General features: G+C 41.6%; 1 protein-coding gene and 1 long non-coding RNA gene across 7 annotated transcripts in view; one reads left to right on the forward strand and one right to left on the reverse strand.

Annotated features, from left to right (window-relative positions):
• The window catches only part of NOL4 (nucleolar protein 4), a 167,294-nt gene that overhangs the window by 15,168 nt on the left and 129,633 nt on the right, over positions 1-22,493 (forward strand). The window lies entirely within an intron of this gene.
• LOC131195926 (uncharacterized) overlaps positions 1-22,493 on the reverse strand; it is a 33,977-nt gene that overhangs the window by 8,088 nt on the left and 3,396 nt on the right. Inside the window, exon 3 of one of the 2 annotated variants that reach the window (XR_009154580.1) lies at positions 1,463-2,363. The exons of the other annotated variant lie outside the window; for it this stretch is intronic. This is a non-coding gene — a long non-coding RNA (uncharacterized LOC131195926). Of the gene's footprint in view, positions 1-1,462; positions 2,364-22,493 lie in introns of those variants that run through there. 2 annotated transcript variants of the gene reach the window in all.

Genomic DNA, 22,493 nt, shown 5'->3' on the forward strand with positions numbered 1-22,493 from the left:
TAAAATAAGGTACCACTCTGTTTCATTCCCTTTTCCTTCCTACGTCCCTATATTGAGCAGGCTTTGATTTGAAATTTACCAATTAAATGCATGTATCTGTAAGTCAGTATAGATAATTCTTGACTTACAACCATTCATTTAGTGCCTATTCAAAATAACAGCAGCAGAGAAAAAAGTGACTTACAACTGGGGCCTTGCACTTATACTGTTGCAGCATCCTCACAGTGATGTGATCAAAATTTGGGTGCTTGGCAATCAATATATATTTATGACAGTTGCAGCATCCCAGGGTCATATAAACACCATTTGTGATCTTCGGACAAGCAAAATAAAGCTGGATTCTCTTGACAGTTGCATGAGTCGCTTAACAACTATGATGTTTTGCTTAACAACTGTGGCAAAAAAATTGTCCAGGATTCACATAACAACTGCTAATGGAAATTATTCTAATTGTGGTTATAAGTTGAGAACTACCCATTGAACACTTCTTACTGCTCAAGTAAGCAGTAAGCATATATAAAGCATATGTCAATGGACCATTACATCTAAAACACCATAGTTGTAAGACGTGTGGCATTTTTTTTCAGCAAACGCCTTACTTCCACTCTGGCTTGTCCAAAAACATGTGCCAGTCAAGGGCAATGAGGCTGGATCAACCAGAAATTAAATGACCTCAGTCTTGTGGAGTTACACATTGCCATTTAATCAATCTTTTTATCCTGTAACCCATACTTAGCACAGGAATACAGCTACAACTGGTAACTTTATTAAATAATTCAGTGCATGCAAATATGTTCTCCTACTTATCTTCATGTTGTGACTACTTTTTGATTACTTTAATAGGTCCAATCACATCCCAGTTACCCTTTACAACTCACCACTAGCAACTATCAGAAACCTCCGTGGTTTTATTTGATCTCCTTCTTACATTATTCAGTTGTTGTCAGCCTTATGAAATAGAATAGACAGGAAACACAGCTAGATGAACTAATTCCATTTTGTTATTAAGGTTACATTAACAAAATCTTGCAAGACTGAAAATACGTTTTTCCTTCCATACCCTTTACAGCTCAAGGAAAATAGGGAGAGTCTTTTCTGAACCACTTGCCCTGCCCAGATTCCTGCTGTGGGCTAAGTTGGTTTTTATTTGATGGTTCTCTTGCCTGCATCTCTTTACCTTTTTCTCAAGGTCATTCATACATACCACCATGGCCTTGAGACTGTAAGGGCCACAGACTCAACAATGCACAAGTCCTCAGAGAAATCTGATTTGTATGAAGGAGAAGCATGAATGATAGCTTTTGATTATCATTATGGGATAGTTGAATTTTTAATAATGTCGTACAGACTGGCCATGAGCAAGTCTTTCAGCGATCTATGAAGCATATTTCCATAATCTCTTGAACAAGTAATTTATTGTTGAGATGATACATATATTTATTCTGAGGACAATGCATTCCATGACAACCAAGTGCATACAGTTCTTCAGTGTCTTCATGACAACAGCCTCTGCATTAAACTTGAGAAATGCACCATTGTCAGCCTATACTAGATTATTTGGAGTACTATATTTCTTCTGAAGAACTACAGATGGATTCAACTAAAGTACAATCTGTTATCTTGGTATTCTCACCAAACCCTCCTCCAATATTATTAGTACCACATTTCTTGGGCTTTGCCTATTTTTATCCTAATTTTATTTCTAAATTTACAACAATGGCCACAACATTCATTTAGCTTACCAAGAAGGTAAAAGGTTTCTAAATTGACTTTCTAAAAATGAACAAGCCTTTCTGAAAGTCATTTTTCAGCCCACTTCTATCACCAACATCTTGTCTGCACACTTATTGTACAGGGCTGATGCCTTGTTTTGCCTTGGGATCTGTATGTTTGTAATTTGCTCCTGAGTTCTCAGTAAACTTCCCTCCAGGTTCAGTTTCTTTTCTTTTTTTTACATACCCTTGAATGAAACCAGGGGTGGCATTCATTTACCTTTGTTACTGGTGAGTAGCAAAGGTAAGTGCGCAAGCGCGCAAAGAAATATTTGGAAAAAAGTGAAGAGTAACCACAAGGAAATGCTGGTGAGATGCAGCAATGTACAACTGAGGAGAGACATGTGAGGACAGACTTCTCCATTGCTTGTAAGCAGCACCAGGTTGGAAAAAGCCTCTGCCACTAGAATCAGAGTTTTGAAAGTGTTGATGTTTCATCAGCTGCAGCTTTCAGTTATGAAGAATGAAATGGAGAAAGAAGCACTATCTATTGTGGTGGAAGAGACAAATATAACCATGGAGAGAGTATGGAACACCTTCCCTTTGTTTCATTCTGAGTCAAATACACATAGAGGGAAAAGGAAGTCAGCCCTGTAAAGCAAACCAGATTAAGAAATCAGTGCCATATAAATCAGGACTACTTTTATTGTAAAAGTTATAGTAATAGAATCTTGCAAGTCTGAATGTGTCCTCCCCCTCTCACCTTATCTTCAATTGCAGTAGGGAGGGTTTTTTAAAGAAGTTTTCTAATTAATTTTTTTGGTCTGGGCTCAAGACCCACTTCTCTAACTATTACTTTGGTAATGGCTCTTCCTCCTGTTCTTCAAGGCCATCCCCTATATCTTCTATAGGGAGGTGGTATGGTAGTTACACTAGAAATATACAGAAACAATGGAACACAAGTCTATTTAACATTGATAAAGGGTGCAGTCACTAATTGCTCTAGTTCAAAGAGAATATGAGATTTTCATTTGTTTGCAAACTTTATAGTCAGCCAGTTCATAATTTTTGGTGGTTCATTAAGTTGATGGACAATTCAGCTACTCTTCTGCAGTAATAGGACAGTATTAGTGTCTATTGTATAAACTGGTGCTCATTTGTCTTCTGGCCACTCCCTGAAATAGTCATTGCTTTTCCTCAATTTTGGGGTGGGACTCACTTTTTTCCTTTTGTTTAATTCATGCACATTTCTGACACCTTTCTCTACCCATATCTTTCTTTCCAAGCAACCAAACATGAAAATTTGACTTAAAATACAGAATAAGTAAATGATCATGAGAAAATCGAATTGAAGTAAAACATCACAGCCACACACTGGAATTTTGTACTTCTGGAAATATAATTAGAACAGAAAAAGAAACTATTAATTACCATGCTTAAATTTCTCACTTTCTTATATTCATAAAAGTAAAATTATTGTAAAGATTATGGCTGTATTTCCAATTTAAACTAATCATACAAAAATAGCCCTAGGCTTCCTTTAGTTTAGTTTATAGAAAGTAGATAAGAGTGTCTAAAATGTGTGATTTGGTAACTTGATATGGTTGAAGTAGATGATAGTAGAAGTGGAATAAATTAGGCAGACTAACTTTTCCAAATCCAATGTCTTCCAAATTAGTATCTCAGAAGTGAGATACCAAGAAGCCAAGCAGTCTGCTGCGGATCATTAAGAAAGGCCATTTCTTAAACTAATATAAGCAATAATTCAATATTTCCAGAAAAGGACAGATGCTTAAGCAGTGATTGGTGGATAGGGACAATGGAAGGAAAAATGAACTATGCAAATTTTCTCCATTAAAATATTTTACTTAGTTATTTTCTTTCAATATTTCACATTTTAGTACCGGTACTATTTTTGCTATCTATTTATATAAAACAGGGGTGTCAAACTCAAGGCTGCTTAGATCTGGCCTACAGGACTGCTCTGGAAACAGTGGACTGGCCAGTGGTGCCTCTGCCAGCAAAAATGGACCTCGGTAGAGCCACATGTGGCCCTCCCGAGCTCTGCAGGAGGCAGTTGCAGCTGAAAATGGATGTCGAGCTGGCCAGGCCCACCCTGGCCATGCCCCCATGCACCCCCCAAAGTCAAACACAACCCTGATGTGGCCCTCAAGGAAATCAAGTGTAACACTCCTGATATAAAGGAACTATATTTTTATAATAACTGTTCATATCAAAAAAATATTCCTGATCAGGATAGGAATAGGCTTATGTTATGTTTAAGAAACAAAATTTCAAAATCAGATTTGGTCAGGATCATTCATATTTTATTTTTAATTAAAAGAGCCAGTTTGGTCTAGTGATTAATTCACCAAGCTAGAAAATGGGACACTATGAGTTCAAGTCCCACCTTAGCCATGAAAGTCAGCTGGGTGATTTTAGGTCAGTCAGTCTCTCTCAGCCCAATCTACCTCACATGGTGGTTGTTGTGGGAAAATAGGAGAAGGGAGTATTGTGTGTGTTCACTGCCTTGAGCTATTTATAAAAATAATAAAAGCTAGATATAAGTAAATCAACTGAAATTAGTTTCTTGGAGTAATGATACAATAATACTATTTGGCGCATGCATTATCCTCTGAAAGTTTAGAGATAGGTTAGTGATAGAATATAAACATTGTTGCAAAAGTAGCAGCTTCTAAACAAAACAATTCAAGCTAAATCTGATTGTCACCATTCCAGGATATGAAAATATGTTATCCCATCTTACTTCAACTAATCCACTTAATACGGATTATTTAAATTGATAGAAAATATGTAACTAATAGAATTTCTTTTGGTACTATGATTTTTCTGAATACTTGCTGGAATTACATTATTTGTCTCCAGAACAAACGAGCCTGCTGCTTGTAGTATACTGTACAATGTATATTATATGGGTCATTACAGTGACACTGAAATTAATCAGACAGGAAATGTTGAGCAGTTGCTTTCTTGGAGCAGGTATTTTGTGAGTCCCTGCAGAAAATAATTCATTGAAACTTTTCATTTGCATAGTGATTGCACTGGCACTTAAATTCCAAGAACAAAATAATATTTTAATTTTGCTAAAATTCTTTATATGCTTCCCATTTTTGACATAATGGACATGTCTAGCTAGAAAACTTCTGATTCCTGATTGGCAGCTCAAACCTGAGAGAGCTGTTCATTATATTTGTTAGTGGACAGTATAGTGTATACCACTTTACTATATATCAAGTGAACCGCCTGAGTCAAATCCATCTTCTGCAATGTTTTACCACTATCTTCTCTAATTTGGCATACCCCACATCTCTGGAGGCTATAACTAATTTGACAGAACTCTGACAACTGAAGGCTGTGCTGATGTGAATTCTGGATCACAAGGTGTTGCTCAACTTTTCTAGACAAAGATGGTGAATGTGACATGTAAAATTTTTCATTAATATTTCAAAGATTATTCCAATGCAAATACTTCTTTTTAACAAATGTACATCTATCATGGCTAACTGCATGCTTCTCTATTTAGCAAAGCTAAATCAGTTTTCTTTCATTAGTTGAGCAGTTGTTCATTGCAGTATAAAAGAAGACATTAAAAATGTGGGCAGAATCTAGTCTGTTAAGATCTACTGAGTCATACTAATTTCAGTGGTAAAAAAATAGGGAGATATAGTTCACATATCATTAGAAGTCTTGAAAGATCAGGTTAGAACATGCTATCTTGGAGAAAATCTACTTATGTAGATTTTGCTAAAAGTCAGCCTTGATTTGATAATAATCAAAACTCAAATTCTCCCAGTAAATATCAATAGGATTTCATAATTGCATAAGGAATTTGAAATTTACTCTCACTCCCTCAAAAAAAGATACAAAGGCATGATACTAAGATTTTCTGAATACTTGCTGGAATTACATTATTTGTCTCCAGAACAAACGAGCCTGCTGCTTGTAGTATACTGTACAATGTATATTATATGGGTCATTACAGTGACACTGAAATTAATCAGACAGGAAATGTTGAGCAGTTGCTTTCTTGGAGCAGGTATTTTGTGAGTCCCTGCAGAAAATAATTCATTGAAACTTTTCATTTGCATAGTGATTGCACTGGCACTTAAATTCCAAGAACAAAATAATATTTTAATTTTGCTAAAATTCTTTATATGCTTCCCATTTTTGACATAATGGACATGTCTAGCTAGAAAACTTCTGATTCCTGATTGGCAGCTCAAACCTGAGAGAGCTGTTCATTATATTTGTTAGTGGACAGTATAGTGTATACCACTTTACTATATATCAAGTGAACCGCCTGAGTCAAATCCATCTTCTGCAATGTTTTACCACTATCTTCTCTAATTTGGCATACCCCACATCTCTGGAGGCTATAACTAATTTGACAGAACTCTGACAACTGAAGGCTGTGCTGATGTGAATTCTGGATCACAAGGTGTTGCTCAACTTTTCTAGACAAAGATGGTGAATGTGACATGTAAAATTTTTCATTAATATTTCAAAGATTATTCCAATGCAAATACTTCTTTTTAACAAATGTACATCTATCATGGCTAACTGCATGCTTCTCTATTTAGCAAAGCTAAATCAGTTTTCTTTCATTAGTTGAGCAGTTGTTCATTGCAGTATAAAAGAAGACATTAAAAATGTGGGCAGAATCTAGTCTGTTAAGATCTACTGAGTCATACTAATTTCAGTGGTAAAAAAATAGGGAGATATAGTTCACATATCATTAGAAGTCTTGAAAGATCAGGTTAGAACATGCTATCTTGGAGAAAATCTACTTATGTAGATTTTGCTAAAAGTCAGCCTTGATTTGATAATAATCAAAACTCAAATTCTCCCAGTAAATATCAATAGGATTTCATAATTGCATAAGGAATTTGAAATTTACTCTCCACTCCCCTCCAAAAAAAAAGATACAAAGGCATGATACTAAGATTATGAATGATTAATTTTAGCTCCAGATTTTATGCTACGGTACTATTTAAAAACTGCTTATATTCATGTGCATGCATATGTATGAGATTTAATGTTTTAGACAGTTCTTTTTTTCCCCTTGCAGTTGGATTGAAAAAAAAAGCCAATTATAATCCAATTATGACTATTATTAATGTAGTGAAAAAATGCTGAATGATAGCTAATGATAATCTGTCTAAATTAAAAATATTTACCATTTAAAGAAGTCTCATGTAAGGCATTATTTTTACATATTGTTTTGTGATTTTCATACATTTTATGGCTCCATACAGCTCCCACCACCATTACTGATTCCATTAGTCTATATTTTTTTTAGTCATTGTTATATCCCAGGGGTCTGCAAACTTGGCTCTTTTAAGACTTGTGGACTTCAACTCCCAGAGTTGAAAGCTGGCTGAGGAACTCTGGGAGTTGGTCCACAAGTCTTAAAAGAGCCAAGTTTGCAGACCCCCTGTTATATCCTAATGCAGCCATGATACCAATGGACTATATTGGGAAAATTCTTCCATTCTCTTATACAAAAGTTCAGAGAACTTGTACTTTTGCCATCCCCTCCCAGTTCTTTTGATTCAAGTAATTAACTTTTTAAAAGTAATATGAATTATATTCATATATAATTACAATTATCTCTAGCTGTAATAGTTTATCCTAAGAATAGAATAGAATAGAATAGAATAGAATAGAATTTTATTGGCCAAGTGTGTTAAGCTTATTAATGTCAAATAATTACATGTAGACAATTATTCTTTAATAGAAACCAAGTGCTAGGATACAAACCATATGATCTTTCTTTCACAGTAACAGAAAGACAGAGTTGGCAAGGACCTTGGAGGCCTTCTAGTCCAACCCCTGTACAACCAGATGATCCTATACCATTCTGGACACATGGCTGTCCAATTTCTTCTTAAAAATCTCCAGTGATGATGCACCCACAACTTTTGAAGGCAACCTGTTCTATTGGTTAATTGTTCTAAGTGTCAGGAAATTTCTCCCTAGTTCTAGGTTGCTTCTCTCCTTGATTAGTTTCCATCCATTGTTTCTTGTCTGGTGCTTTGGAAAATATATTGAACCCCTACTTCTTTGTGGCAGCCCCTCAAATATTGGAACACTACTATTGCAGCAGCCTGGTGGTGAACAGGGAACGGAGAAGAATTGAGGAATGAAGAAGGGAAGGGGATATCGGCAAATGTGAGTGGAGTACTCCGGAGTGCGGGGGGGTTTTTTCTCCCCTGCGACTGGAAGGAGTACGAATCACTTTGGAGAGAGGAGAACTTAAAATAACAAGATTACCGGTTTTGTGGAGCTCTGGAGAAAGAGGTGATGGAGAAATTTAGGAGGGAGGGTTTGAGGCCCCCCCTCCCTCTGGGGAACAATGGTGGCGTCCAGCTTCCGCCTTCACTATGAGAATCTTGATGACATCACTTCCCTTCGGCTTCCTGGTTGACTAACTGTACTCTGGACTCGTTGCTCCTGTGAGTGCCCCCTGGTGGATCCGGAGGAAATTATAAGGATACTGTGCTTGCCTGAGGATTTTAAAAATTTTTTTTTTTAAATGGCAAAAGGTCAGAGACCAACTGCTGGAGAAATGGAGAATTCTGGAAAAGTTATCTAATATGGACAAGAAACTGGATGAAATAAGAGCAGAAATTGTGACTATCCAAAAGGATTTTAAAGGATACTCAACAAGTCTCAGCAGAAAATAAGCAGAAAGTGGAAGGTCTGGAGGGTGAGATGCGGGCAGTGCAGAAAAGAGGAGGCGACAAGCAATGCTGTGCTTGGACTACAGATGGATAAAATGTCTTATTTCCTTAGGTTTCAAAATTTGGAAGAAGTGGACCAAGAAGACTTGAGAGATGTTGTGACTAAACTGTTGGGAGAATTTCTTGGGAGAGGTGTTGATTTTATGAATTGGGATGTGGATCGAGTTTATAGAGTTAATTCACAATATGCACGCATGCAGTTCCTAGAGAGGTTCATGTCAAATTTGTGAAAAGAGAGACGAGAGATGAAATTCTTAGAAAACATAGGAGTGGGGCACTGACTTATAGGGGCAGGAGATAGCCATTCTGAGGCAGATTCCCAGACAGGTACGTGAAATGAGAAAGAAATATTATTTTTATCAAGCAAATTGTACCAGAAGGAGTGGGCTTCAGATGGCTGATGCCAGAGGGATTGATGATTTTCCGGGAGGGCATTACGAAAAAAAATTAGTACAATTGCGGAGGCTGCGGCCTACGTGGAGGAACACAAAGCCCTCCTGGATTTAGATGATCCAGGAATTGAAGAAGGGGAGGTTATAGACCATGGGGCGGAGGCGGCTGCCGCTGTTGCGGCCCTGGAGTTGGGTCAGGCTGAACCCAGAGTTCTGAGATCCAAAACTAGGAAGTGACAAAGATATTTGGTATTGTGTTGGTTTTCCTTATTCTCTTTCGTATGATATTCTGATTATTCTTGACCCTTCCTTATTGTGTAAGATTGAAACTTAGCTACTTCGTATCACCTGCTTGCCATATGGCTGTTGTATGTGTTTAAAATTTTGAGTAAAATTCTTATCATGTATAAGAAAAATGAAAATTTACCATACCTGATATGTATTTGCATAAATTTTTTTTGACCAATAAAAACTTTTTATAACAAAAAATATTGGAACACTACTATCATGCCATCCCTAAGCCTTTTTTCCCACTAGATTAGACTAGTGGTGGGTTGCTCCCAGTTCGGTCCAGTTCTATAGAACTGGTAGTAAAACTGGCAGGAGGCTCCACCCACCCACCACAATGTCATCATAGGTGATCTGCGCATGCGCAGAAGCTTCGGTACATGTGCAGAAGTGCGTGCACACACTCCCCTTGTGAACCAGTAGTAAAGGTAAGTAGAATCCATCCCTGGATTAGACATACTCAATTCTTACAACCATTCCTCATATGTTTTAGCCTCCAGCCCCCTAGTCCTCGGTTGCCCTTTTCTTCATTTTTTCCAGTGTCTCCAGTGGTGGGATTCAGCCAGTTCGCACCACTTCGGGAGAACTGGTTGTTAACTTTCTGAGCTGTTTGGTAAACTGGTTGTTGGAAGAAATCATTAGGGCAGAGAACCGGTTGTTAAATGACTTGAATCCCACCACTGTGTGTCTCTATATCTTTTTTATAATATGGTGACCAAAACTGGGTGCGGTATTCTAAGTGTGGTCTTACTAAGGCTTTATAAAGTGATACTAATACTTCACATGATCTTGATTCACATTATCTTGACATTATCCTTCTGTTTATGCAGCCTAGGACTGCATTGGCTTTTTTTGTGCAGCAGCACACTACTGGTTCATATTTAAATGATTGTTTATTTATTTATTCATTCATTTATTTATTTATTTTCTCGAGTACATATTAAATAATATATATAAGCATGAATTGAATACATAAAATAAATACAATTAAAGGGAACATTAGGACAGGGATGGTAGGCACGCTGGTGCTCCATTAGGACTCTGAGATCCTTCTAACAGTTATTACTATTGAGCTACCACCACCTATTCTATATACCTGTGCATTTCGTTTTTCTTACCTATATGTAGAACCTTACTCCTGTCACCATTGAATTTCATTTTGTTAGATAAGGCCCAGTGTTTAAGTCTGTCGAGATCTTGAGCCTAGCTTCTGGGGTGTTACGAGCTTAGTGTTGAGGGCAAATTTGATGAGTTCCACTTTTATTCCTATTTAAATCATTTAGGAATATATTGAAGAGTACTGGGCCTAAGGCAGAACTTTGGGGTACCCCACTGCTTACCTCCCTCATGTAGGTATACAGATAATCCTCAATTTATGACAACTGAGCCCACAATTTCTGTTGCTAAATGAGGCAGTTAATTTTGCCCCGGTTTAAAACTTTTCTTGCCACAGTTGTCAAGTGAATCACTGTAGTTGTTATGTTAGTAACATGGTTGTTAAGTGAATCCGGCTTCCCTATTTACTTTGCTTGTCAGAAGATCACAAAAAGTGATCACATGTCCCCAGGACACTGTCATAAGTGTGAAAAATTGGACTGCTTCTCTGCGCATGTCCAAGATGGCGCCGCCCTGCTGATCGGGGGCGCGGCGACGAGCCTTTCCGGGCTCTTTTTGGGTCTGGGGGGGCCTTAATACCATCATAGGCCCCCCGCCCTGATGGAGGAGGATCCAGCCACCCGAAAACAGGGTGGCTGGGCGCTGTGCGACTCCGGGGGGCGTCGGGAGGAGCCCCGGAGTCACGGTGGAGTCACGGCGCCTTGGAGGTAATCCTGGCGGCCTCGCGGCCTGCCGAGCCACCGCCAGCCTTTTTCGGCGGTCTGGCGGCGGCGGCGGCGACGGCGGCGGGGGGGCGTTGGCAGCGCCCCCTGGACTCCTGCCGGGAAGACTTGGCCAGTTTTGAAGATGGGTTTGGAGCTTGGAGTTTGGGCGTCTCCGGTGGCGATGGGAGGAGCCCCGGAGGGGCTGCGCCCCAACGAAGATCTGGAGGGCCGCCCGGGCTCCATCGGCCTCTTTGAACTTGCGGTGGCGAGGGCGGCGGCCTGGCCCTTCCCTCTCTGTCGGGTGTTGGCGCCGGTGAGCCCTGGGTCTGCTGGCGGGTTGGGCGACTGGTGTCCCCTCTCAACTGGGGGAACTCCAGTGGCCTGCTCGCGATGGCGACGGGGTGTTCCCGGTGGCGATGGCCTGCCGGAGGCGATAGGCGGCCTGCCCCGGTGTTTTGAAGTGGCGGATGGCCCGATAGGCCCTGGGTGGCTGTGACCTTGCCCTAGTGGCGCGGATATTTGGCAGCGCCGGAGGAAGGCCCGCGGGCCCAGCGGACACCCCTCCACTATTTACCATCTTTATAACATCTCTACCATCGTTCCTCTCCCCTTCTTCCTTAGCCCACCCCAGGTCGTTTGTCTGGGGTGGTGAACTGACTGAGTCAGCGGTTTATCATCTACCGCATATGGATTACCTCGAACTGTTTCCCATCAGGACAGACTGGTCATGGTCACTTTACCATCTGTTCTGACCTTTGTTGCCAACTTGACCAGCCCAGGATGGGCCTTGGCGGACCGTCTCAGTGATCACGAACATTTACCGCGGCTGACCTACTTGCCCTGCGAGATGCCCCTCTCCCGCGGGTTTGGCCCTCCAGATTATTGAGGGCCCACCTTGAGGACGGGCTTTGGAGTCCCGAGAGGTGGCATGCGAAAAATAGGAGGCTTAGGGGTTTTTTAATTGGCTGTTTTAATAGACTTTTTAAGGGGAGTTTTAAAGGGATTTTAAGGGGAGGAAACCGACGGGCTTGGGTTGGGGGTGGGAGGAATGGGTGGGTGTTGGGGAAACCCGTCGGGGAGTCAGTTCCTCGCATGCTCGTGGCGGGGTTGGTGGGTCCGAGGTCATGGGGAGTCGGTGTTCCATTGGTTGAGGTGGTGCTATTTCCACGGTAAGGGGAGGGGCAGATATGGCGGAAGTGGGGCTCATATCGTGTTAGGGGTGCGCTCGATGTTTGCAGGCGGTTGCGCGCCCAAGCCCCCAAACTTCTCCCGTTCCCGGATGGTCAGGATCCTCAGGGCCCTGGCCTTGGCTGATGTTATGCAACGCACGGTCCGTGGCCAATAAGGCCCCTAATTCACGATCTTGTTCAGGGGTGCCGCGGACCTTATGGGCGTTACGGAGACCTGGTTGGGCCCAGAAGGCGTGCCCTTGTTCAGATGTGCCCACGGGTTTCCGAGCATTTCATCAGCCGAGGGGCCAGGGTAGGGGTGGTGGGGTGGCGGTTGTGATTAGAGAGTCTAGAGCCGAGGAGACCACTGTACCTCAGATTGCGGGTGCGAATCCCTCTTTGTGAGATGGGGTCATAGATGTCAGATGGGCTTGCTGGTCGCGTACCTGGCTCCTTGCTACGTGACAGCTGCCCTGCCCAAGCTCCTGGAGGTGCTTGCTGGGGTGGCAGTTGAGGCCCCCAGACTTTTAGTCATGGGGGATTTTAACTTGCCATCTTCCGGCTCGTCATCGACAGTTGCTCGGGAGTTCATGGCTTCCATGACGGCCTTGGACCTGACTCAAGTAGTTGATGGCCCTACTCACATTGGGGGTGGCACTCTGGATCTGATTTTATCTCTGGTCAGTGGTTGAGAGATCTGGATTTGAAGGAATTAGCTATTGAACCTTTGTCATGGTCAGATCACTCTCTTCTTCGCCTGGACTTTCTGACCGCCATTCAACAGCGCAGGGAGACGGAGCCATTACGTTGGTTCCGTCCCAGGCGCCTGATGGACCGGAGAGGTTCGGACGGAGCTTGGGCCACTTCCTGAAGGTCTGGCCCACGACACGGCTGAGGAACTGGTTGCGGCCTGGGAGCGGGCGCGGCGGGGCCTTAGATCGTGTCGTGCCTTTGCGGCCTCTGACCCGGCGCAGGTCCCAAACGGCTCCTTGGTTCTCCGAGGAGCTGAGGGGATGAAGCGCCAGAGAAGACGCCTGGAGAGTTCTTGGAGGTCTAGCCGTTCCGAGGCTGATCGGACACTAGTGAAGTCCTATACTAGGACTTACCTAGTGGCATTGAGGATGCGTTGCTCGCCTCCTCCCTCATTGCGTCGACAGATAACCGCCCAGCCGCCCTGTTTGGTGACTCGTTCCCTCCTTCACCAGGGGCGGGATGACCCGTTGCAGGGGCGTGCTGAGAGTTTATGATTATCTATACGATAAAATCGTTCAACCGGGACGGTCTGGACCAAAATTGCAGTGACTCAGGGGAGGCGTCCGAGAGTGGTCTTGGTGATATTTTATGGGATGAGTTTGACCCTGTGGCTCCCGAGGACATGGACAGGTTGTTGGGTAGGTTGAATGCCACCACATGTTTACTGGACCCGTGCCCCTCCTGGTTGGTGCTGGCCACCCAGGAGGTGACACGAGGCTGGCTCCAGGCAATTACGAGTGCTTCCTTGGTGGAGGGAGTCTTCCCGGCCGCCTTGAAAGAGGCGGTGGTGAGACCCCTCCTCAAGAAGCCTGCCTTGGACCCGGCTGTTTTAAGTAACTATCGTCCGGTCTCCAACCTTCGCTTTACGGCGAAGGTTGTAGAGAGTATGGTGGCATATCAGTTTCCCTTGCACCTGGATGAAACTGTCTATCTAGACCCGTTCCAGTCCGGTTTCCGGCCCGGTTACAGCACTGAGACGGCTTTGGTCGCGTTGGTGGATGATCTCTGGAGGGCCAGGGATAGGGGTTGTTCCTCTGCCCTGGTCCTATTAGACCTCTCAGCGGCTTTTGATACCATCGACCATGGTATCCTGCTGCGCCGGTTGGAGGGATTGGGAGTGGGAGGCACCGTTTATCGGTGGTTCTCCTCCTATCTCTCCGATCGGTCGCAGACGGTGTTGACGGGGGGGCAGAGGTCGGCTCCGAGGCACCTCACTTGTGGGGTGCCGCAGGGGTCGATTCTCTCACCCCTCTTGTTCAACATCTATATGAAGCCGCTGGGTGAGATCATCAGTGGCTTCGGTGTGAGGTACCAGCTGTACGCTGATGACACCCAGCTGTACTTTTCCACACCGGCCCACCCCAATGAAGCTATCGAAGTGCTGTCCCGGTGTCTGGAAGCCGTACGGGTCTGGATGGGGAGAAACAGGCTCAGGCTCAATCCCTCCAAGACAGAGTGGCTGTGGATGCCGGCATCCCGGTACAGTCAGCTGCAGCCGCGGCTGACTGTTGGGGGTGAGTCATTGGCCCCAATGGAGAGGGTGCGCAACTTGGGCGTCCTCCTGGATGAACGGCTGTCCTTTGAAGATCATTTGGCGGCCGTCTCCAGGAGAGCTTTTTACCAGGTTCGCCTGGTGCGCCAGTTGCGCCCCTTTCTAGACCGGGATGCCCTATGCACGGTCACTCACGCCCTCGTGACATCTCGCCTAGATTACTGCAATGCTCTCTACATGGGGCTCCCCTTGAAGGGCATCCGGAGACTGCAGTTAGTCCAGAATGCGGCTGCGCGGGTGATAGAAGGAGCCCCTCGTGGCTCCCGGGTGACACCTATCCTGCGCAGACTGCACTGGCTACCTGTGGCCTTCCGGGTGCGCTTCAAGGTGTTGGTGATCACCTTTAAAGCGCTCCATGGCATAGGGCCGGGCTATTCTGGGACCGCCTTCTGCTACGAATACCTCTCACCGACCCGTGCGCTCTCACAGAGAGGGACTCCTCAGGTTGCCGTCAGCTAGGCAGTGTCGTCTGGCGACACCCAGGGGAAGGGCCTTCTCTGCGGGGGCTCCCGCCCTCTGGAACAAGCTCCCCCCAGGACTTCGCCAACTCTCGGACCTTAGAACCTTCCGTCGTGAACTTAAAACACACTTATTCAGGTGCACAGGACTGGATTAGATTTTTTAGCTTTTAAATTTTAAATTTTAAATTTTATACTGATTTTAATTGGTTTTATTATTTTTAGTTCAATTGGCCGGCTAAATATTTCATTTTAAAATTTATTTTAAATTCATTGTCTATCTATGTATTTTAATATGGCTGTACACCGCCCTGAGTCCTTGGAGAAGGCGGTCTAAATGATTAATAAATATTGATATTGTTCGATGTGCTTACATTAATTTCTACTGCCATGGTATAAGCTCAGATAAAAGAGAATAGTTGGCTTCTGGTGTGTTTCATTAATCCTGCAAGTCTGTTTAATAAAGATTGATAGTGAAATTGGCCAGTAAAGGCAAAATAACTTTGTTGTAACACTTTTATATTTATTAAAATTGGAGCCAAATACCTACTTAAATGTGCTAACTTAAGCCACCTCCCCCAACCTGGTGCCCCAAGGTATGTTACCGTAGAATTACAGTATTCCAAATTTCAGGCATACTACTCAGTTATATGTAATATTATTAAACTTGGAAGGCACTAAGTTGGGAAAGGCTGAAATAAATAAGTTATTTTAATGTAATCATTTATGCAGATGCCAAAATTACATCTGAAACGAAGCAAAATTATTTACTCACAGACCAGCTTAGGGATATAACTTTGTTTCAAAACAACTTCATTGAATAGATTTAAAGAATGTTTAAAAAAACTTATATCAGGTTCATGTGTTTCTACATTTGCTCAAGCTGAAATTCATAAAAATAAGGACACATATTTTAACATCCTGGTTGCAACACTAATCTATAGTTTGGCATTACATGACAAGCCTGGCTTTCTGTTTCTTTTACTGAGACAAATGGAACATCCATTTCTATTTTCAACTAATTGTTGTATGTAGTTAGGTTCAAATCTGATTACTTGTAATTAGAGTTTATCAAAAGATGCTAGAAACAGGAATGATTATTTATACATATAGACAAAAGATAGTCCCAGGTTTCTCTTGATGTTATAACAACAACAGCAACAACAACAACAAGAGTTGGAAGGGACCTTGGAGGCCTTTTAGTCCAACCCCCCTGCCCAGGCAGGAAACCTTACACCATCTCAGACAGATGGTTATCCAACGTTTTCTTAAAAATTTCCAGCGTTGGAGCAGTCACAACTTCTGCAGGCAAGTCATTCCACTTATTAATTATTCTAACTGTCAGGAAATTTCTCCTTAGTTCTAAGTTGCTTCTTTCCTTGATCAGTTTCCACCCATTGCTTCTTGTTCATGTTGATGAAATGGCAAATGGTAATTGGTTGAAAACAGTATCTTCTCTTTTTTTTTCCCTTTTAGCCATAAAAAGGGAAAGTGGATTGCATGAACAAGATGCTTGAATCCATCAAATTACATTAAGGTATATTGTTGCTTTTGAGCACGAAACTTAAATCAGTGATAAAGCTCTCCCACTGCATATTCCACATTTGATCAGTGAGCTAACACCAGAAAGATGAATAATCCAGATCATGCTGGCAGAGCTACTAGCAGTTTCTTAAACATGGAAGTACTCACCTAAAGTGAATAGATCTTCTTATCCAGATTAATTTGAAGGCCATCTGCCTGGTTTCAAAATTAATCTAATTTAAAAACTGGCCCTAGTCTAGTCTGCATTTTGGACTGCTGAGTCACAGCAGAGAAACCAGTGCGCTTACTCTCCCCTTTCCATTTTCAGTTTGAGGTCTATATTGGAAGAGTTTCAACAAAGGACTTGCTGATGTGAACGTATGTGGGAAGGGCCCCCTCCTTTTTCACTGTTTCTTGTATGTTTCTTATACTTGGTTCTCTCCCAGGTCTCCTAGGTACACTCTCAAAAAAATTAGAGTGAGACCAAACCAAAGGCAGAGAGGCCAAATTAATAAAAGCTTGGAAAGAGTTGAAACAGGCAGATGGAAACGGGTATGAATAGATTTGATTGTTATAACATGGATTTTACACCTCTGATTTATCTTAGTATGGGTAGCCATTGCGTAATGACTATTGGAAGTTACAGTGGACTCTCCAAAAGCTACTTATGACTCATCCTCAAAAATACCACTGCTGTACCGCCTCCAACAGCCACATGTTCACATATTGGGCGTTTGTCAACCAGTTCAAATTTACAACCGGTTTCAGCATTCTGCAGACATGTGTCCATCATTTGTAACATATTTTACTGGTTTTACTGGTTTCAGGCATTTTTTTCCTAGTTTCTGGCCAAAGAATGGCAATTTGGGTATATGGAGTTGTTTAATGACCATGTAACAACTATGGTAGTGTTCACTTAACAACTGTGATGATTCACTTTACAACTGTCATAAGAATGTAAAATCAAGTCATATGGTGACCCGTTTATTGATGGGGCTCAATTGTGGTAGTTAAGTGAGGACTACCTATTATTAATATTGTATTATGCTCTCTACATGGGGCTCCCTTGAAGGGCATCCAGAGACTGCAGTTAGTCCAGAATGCGGCTGCGCGGGTGATAGAAGGAGCCCCTCGTGGCTCCCGGGTGACACCTATCCTGCGCAGACTGCACTGGCTACCTGTGGCCTTCCGGGTGCGCTTCAAGGTGTTGGTGATCACCTTTAAAGCGCTCCATGGCATAGGGCCGGGCTATTCTGGGACCGCCTTCTGCTACGAATACCTCTCACCGACCGTGCGCTCTCACAGAGGGACTCCTCAGGGTGCCGTCAGCTAGGCAGTGTCGTCTGGCGACACCCAGGAAGGGCCTTCTCTGCGGGGCTCCGCCCTCTGGAACGAGCTCCCCCCAGGACTTCGCCAACTCTCGGACCTTAGAACCTTCCGCCGTGAACTTAAAACACACTTATTCAGGTGCGCAGGACTGGATTAGATTTTTTAGCTTTTAAATTTTAAATTTTAAATTTTATACTGATTTTAATTGGTTTTATTATTTTTAGTTCAATTGGCCGGCTAAATATTTCATTTTAAAATTTATTTTAAATTCATTGTCTATCTATGTATTTTAATATGGCTGTACACCGCCCTGAGTCCTTCGGGAGAAGGGCGGTCTAGAAATTTGATTAATAAATAAATAAATAAAATAAAAAAATGATCATAAGTTTTTTCAGTGTCAGATCATAAGTGCGGTTGTAACTTCAGTCACTAAATGAACTGTTGTAAATCAAAGACTACCCATAGTTCCAGTGGTGGGATTCAAGTAATTTAACAACCGGTTCTCCCGAAGTGGTGCGAACTGGCTGAATCCTACCACTGCATAGTTCCATTAAGGATTAGATATTGAGTGCAGTTGGTCGGCCAGTTACAAATCCATCTGGTGGCGATGCTTGTATATCCCACATTTTTCTAACTGACTAAGAAGTAGATTGTGGTCTACTTTATCAAAGGCCTAAAAGTTTTAAATTTTAAATTTTAAATTTTAAATTTTATACTGATTTTAATTGGTTTTATTATTTTTAGTTCAATTGGCGGCTAAATATTTCATTTTTAAATTTTGGATTGAAAATTAAATTATTTTGCCACTATTTCACACACTAAATTATTTGCTATTTTAAGCTAAACTTTCAATGAGAATTGAAGGATTCAAAATCTAAAGTACCGTATATACTCGAATATAAGCCGATCCGAGTATAAGCCGTATATACTCGAATATAAGCCGATCCGAGTATAAGCCGATCCGAGTATAAGCCGATCCGAGTATAAGCCGATCCGAGTATAAGCCGATCCGAGTATAAGCCGATCCGAGTATAAGCCGATCCGAGTATAAGCCGATCCGAGTATAAGCCGATCCGAGTATAAGCCGATCCGAGTATAAGCCGTATATACTCGAATATAAGCCGATCCGAGTATAAGCCGATCCGAGTATAAGCCGATCCGAGTATAAGCCGATCCGAGTATAAGCCGATCCGAGTATAAGCCGATCCGAGTATAAGCCGATCCGAGTATAAGCCGATCCGAGTATAAGCCGATCCGAGTATAAGCCGATCCGAGTATAAGCCGATCCGAGTATAAGCCGAGGTCTAATTTTACCCCAAAACTGGGGTAAACTGGGGACTCAGTATAAGCCGATCCGAGTATAAGCCGAGGTCTAATTTTACCCCAAAACTGGGGTAAACTGGGGACTCAGTATAAGCCGAGGTCTAATTTTACCCCAAAACTGGGGTAAACTGGGGACTCAGTATAAGCCGATCCGAGTATAAGCCGATCCGAGTATAAGCCGATCCGAGTATAAGCCGTATATACTCGAATATAAGCCGATCCGAGTATAAGCCGAGGTCTAATTTTACCCCAAAACTGGGGTAAACTGGGGACTCAGTATAAGCCGATCCGAGTATAAGCCGATCCGAGTATAAGCCGAGGTCTAATTTTACCCCAAAACTGGGGTAAACTGGGGACTCAGTATAAGCCGATCCGAGTATAAGCCGATCCGAGTATAAGCCGATCCGAGTATAAGCCGAGGTCTAATTTTACCCCAAAACTGGGGTAAACTGGGGACTCAGTATAAGCCGAGGTCTAATTTTACCCCAAAACTGGGGTAAACTGGGATTATCTTGACATTATCCTTCTGTTTATGCAGCCTAGGACTGCATTGGCTTTTTGTGCAGCAGCACACTACTGGTTCATATTTAAATGATTGTTTATTTATTTATTTATTTATTTATTCATTTATTTTTCAGTACATATTAAATAATATATATAAGCATGAATTGAATACATAAAAATAAAAAATGATCATAAGTTTTTCAGTGTCAGATCATAAGTGCGGTTGTAACTTCAGTCACTAAATGAACTGTTGTAAATCAAAGACTACCCATAGTTCAGTGGTGGGATTCAAGTAATTTAACAACGGTTCTCTGCCCTAATGATGTCTTCCAACAATCAGTTCGCCAAACTGCTCAGTAATTTAACAACCGGTTCTCTGCCCTAATGATTTCTTCCAACAACCAGTTCACCAAACTGCTCAGAAAGTTAACAACCGGTTCTCCCAAAGTGGTGCGAACTGGCTGAATCCTACCACTGCATAGTTCCATTAAGGATTAAATATTGAGTGCAGTTGGTCGGCCAGTTACAAATCCATCTGGTGGCGATGCTTGTATATCCCACATTTTTCTAACTGACTAAGAAGTAGATTGTGGTCTACTTTATCAAAGGCCTAAAAAGTTTTAAATTTTGGATTGAAAATTAAATTATTTTGCCACTATTTCACACACTAAATTATTTGCTATTTTAAGCTAAACTTTCAATGAGAATTGAAGGATTCAAAATCTAAAGTACCGTATATACTCGAATATAAGGCGATCCGAGGATAAGCCGAGGGCTTAAAAAAAAAAACTTATATCAGGTTCATGTGTTTCTACATTTGCTCAAGCTGAAATTCATAAAAATAAGGACACATATTTTACTGGTTTTACTGGTTTTACTGGTTTCAGGCATTTTTTCCTAGTTTCTGGCCAAAGAATGGCAATTTGGGTATATGGAGTTGTTTAATGACCATGTAACAACTATGGTAGTGTTCACTTAACAACTGTGATGATTCACTTTACAACTGTCATAAGTGTGAAAAATGGTCATAAGCTTTTTCAGTGTCAGATCATAAGTGCGGTTGTAACTTCAGTCACTAAATGAACTGTTGTAAATCAAAGACTACCCATAGTTCCAGTGGTGGGATTCAAGTAATTTAACAACCGGTTCTCTGCCCTAATGATGTCTTCCAACAATCAGTTCGCCAAACTGCTCAGAAAGTTAACAACCGGTTCTCCCGAAGTGGTGCGAACTGGCTGAATCCTACCACTGCATAGTTCCATTAAGGATTAGATATTGAGTGCAGTTGGTCGGCCAGTTACAAATCCATCTGGTGGCGATGCTTGTATATCCCACATTTTTCTAACTGACTAAGAAGTAGATTGTGGTCTACTTTATCAAAGGCCTAAAAAGTTTTAAATTTTGGATTGAAAATTAAATTATTTTGCCACTATTTCACACACTAAATTATTTGCTATTTTAAGCTAAACTTTCAATGAGAATTGAAGGATTCAAAATCTAAAGTACCGTATATACTCGAATATAAGCCGATCCGAGTATAAGCCGAGGTCCCCAATTTTACCCCAAAAACTGGGGTAAACTGGGGACTCGAGTATAAGCCGAGGGTGGGAAATGAGGCACCTACCGGTTGAAACCCTCCCTCCTCAGCTGAGAAGGCTGGCGGCTCCCCGCCCGCCTCTCACTGCACCGGCAGGGCTTCCCAGCGCGTCCGGTAAAATGTGAAAAAGAAAAAAAAAACTCAGTATAAGCCGTATATACTCGAATATAAGCCGATCCGAGTATAAGCCGAGGGCTTAAAAAAAAAAAACTCAGTATAAGCAGTATAGACCCGGTATAAGCGAGGGGCGTTTTCAGCACAAAAGCGTGCTGAAAAACTCATTATCTCATATATCTGACAATAAAAAGTAAAAACACTATCACAAGATCCCATAAAGTCCAGACCGCCCACAGCCATCTGTGACAATATTTCATTTTTCTGTAACAAATGTTCACATGACTTAAGAAAACTAAAACAAAAGAATCATTGATTTAGTTACATGTTAGTGATTTAGGCTAGAGCCAGAAAAAAGTGAATGTTGAAAGATTAATAAATATTGATATTGTTCGATGTGCTTACATTAATTTCTACTGCCATGGTATAAGCTCAGATAAAAGAGAATAGTTGGCTTCTGGTGTGTTTCATTAATCCTGCAAGTCTGTTTAATAAAGATTGATAGTGAAATTGGCCAGTAAAGGCAAAATAACTTTGTTGTAACACTTTATATTTATTAAAATTGGAGCCAAATACCTACTTAAATGTGCTAACTTAAGCCACCTCCCCCAACCTGGTGCCCCAAGGTATGTTACCGTAGAATTACAGTATTCCAAATTTCAGGCATACTACTCAGTTATATGTAATATTATTAAACTTGGAAGGCACTAAGTTGGGAAAGGCTGAAATAAATAAGTTATTTTAATGTAATCATTTATGCAGATGCCAAAATTACATCTGAAACGAAGCAAAATTATTTACTCACAGACCAGCTTAGGGATATAACTTTGTTTCAAAACAACTTCATTGAATAGATTTAAAGAATGTTTAAAAAAACTTATATCAGGTTCATGTGTTTCTACATTTGCTCAAGCTGAAATTCATAAAAATAAGGACACATATTTTAACATCCTGGTTGCAACACTAATCTATAGTTTGGCATTACATGACAAGCCTGGCTTTCTGTTTCTTTTACTGAGACAAATGGAACATCCATTTCTATTTTCAACTAATTGTTGTATGTAGTTAGGTTCAAATCTGATTACTTATAATTAGAGTTTATCAAAAGATGCTAGAAACAGGAATGATTATTTATACATATAGACAAAAGATAGTCCCAGGTTTCTCTTGATGTTAGAACAACAACAGCAACAA

This window comes from Ahaetulla prasina, chromosome 3 (genome assembly GCF_028640845.1).
Source record: "Ahaetulla prasina isolate Xishuangbanna chromosome 3, ASM2864084v1, whole genome shotgun sequence".
Lineage (NCBI taxonomy): Eukaryota > Metazoa > Chordata > Lepidosauria > Squamata > Colubridae > Ahaetulla > Ahaetulla prasina.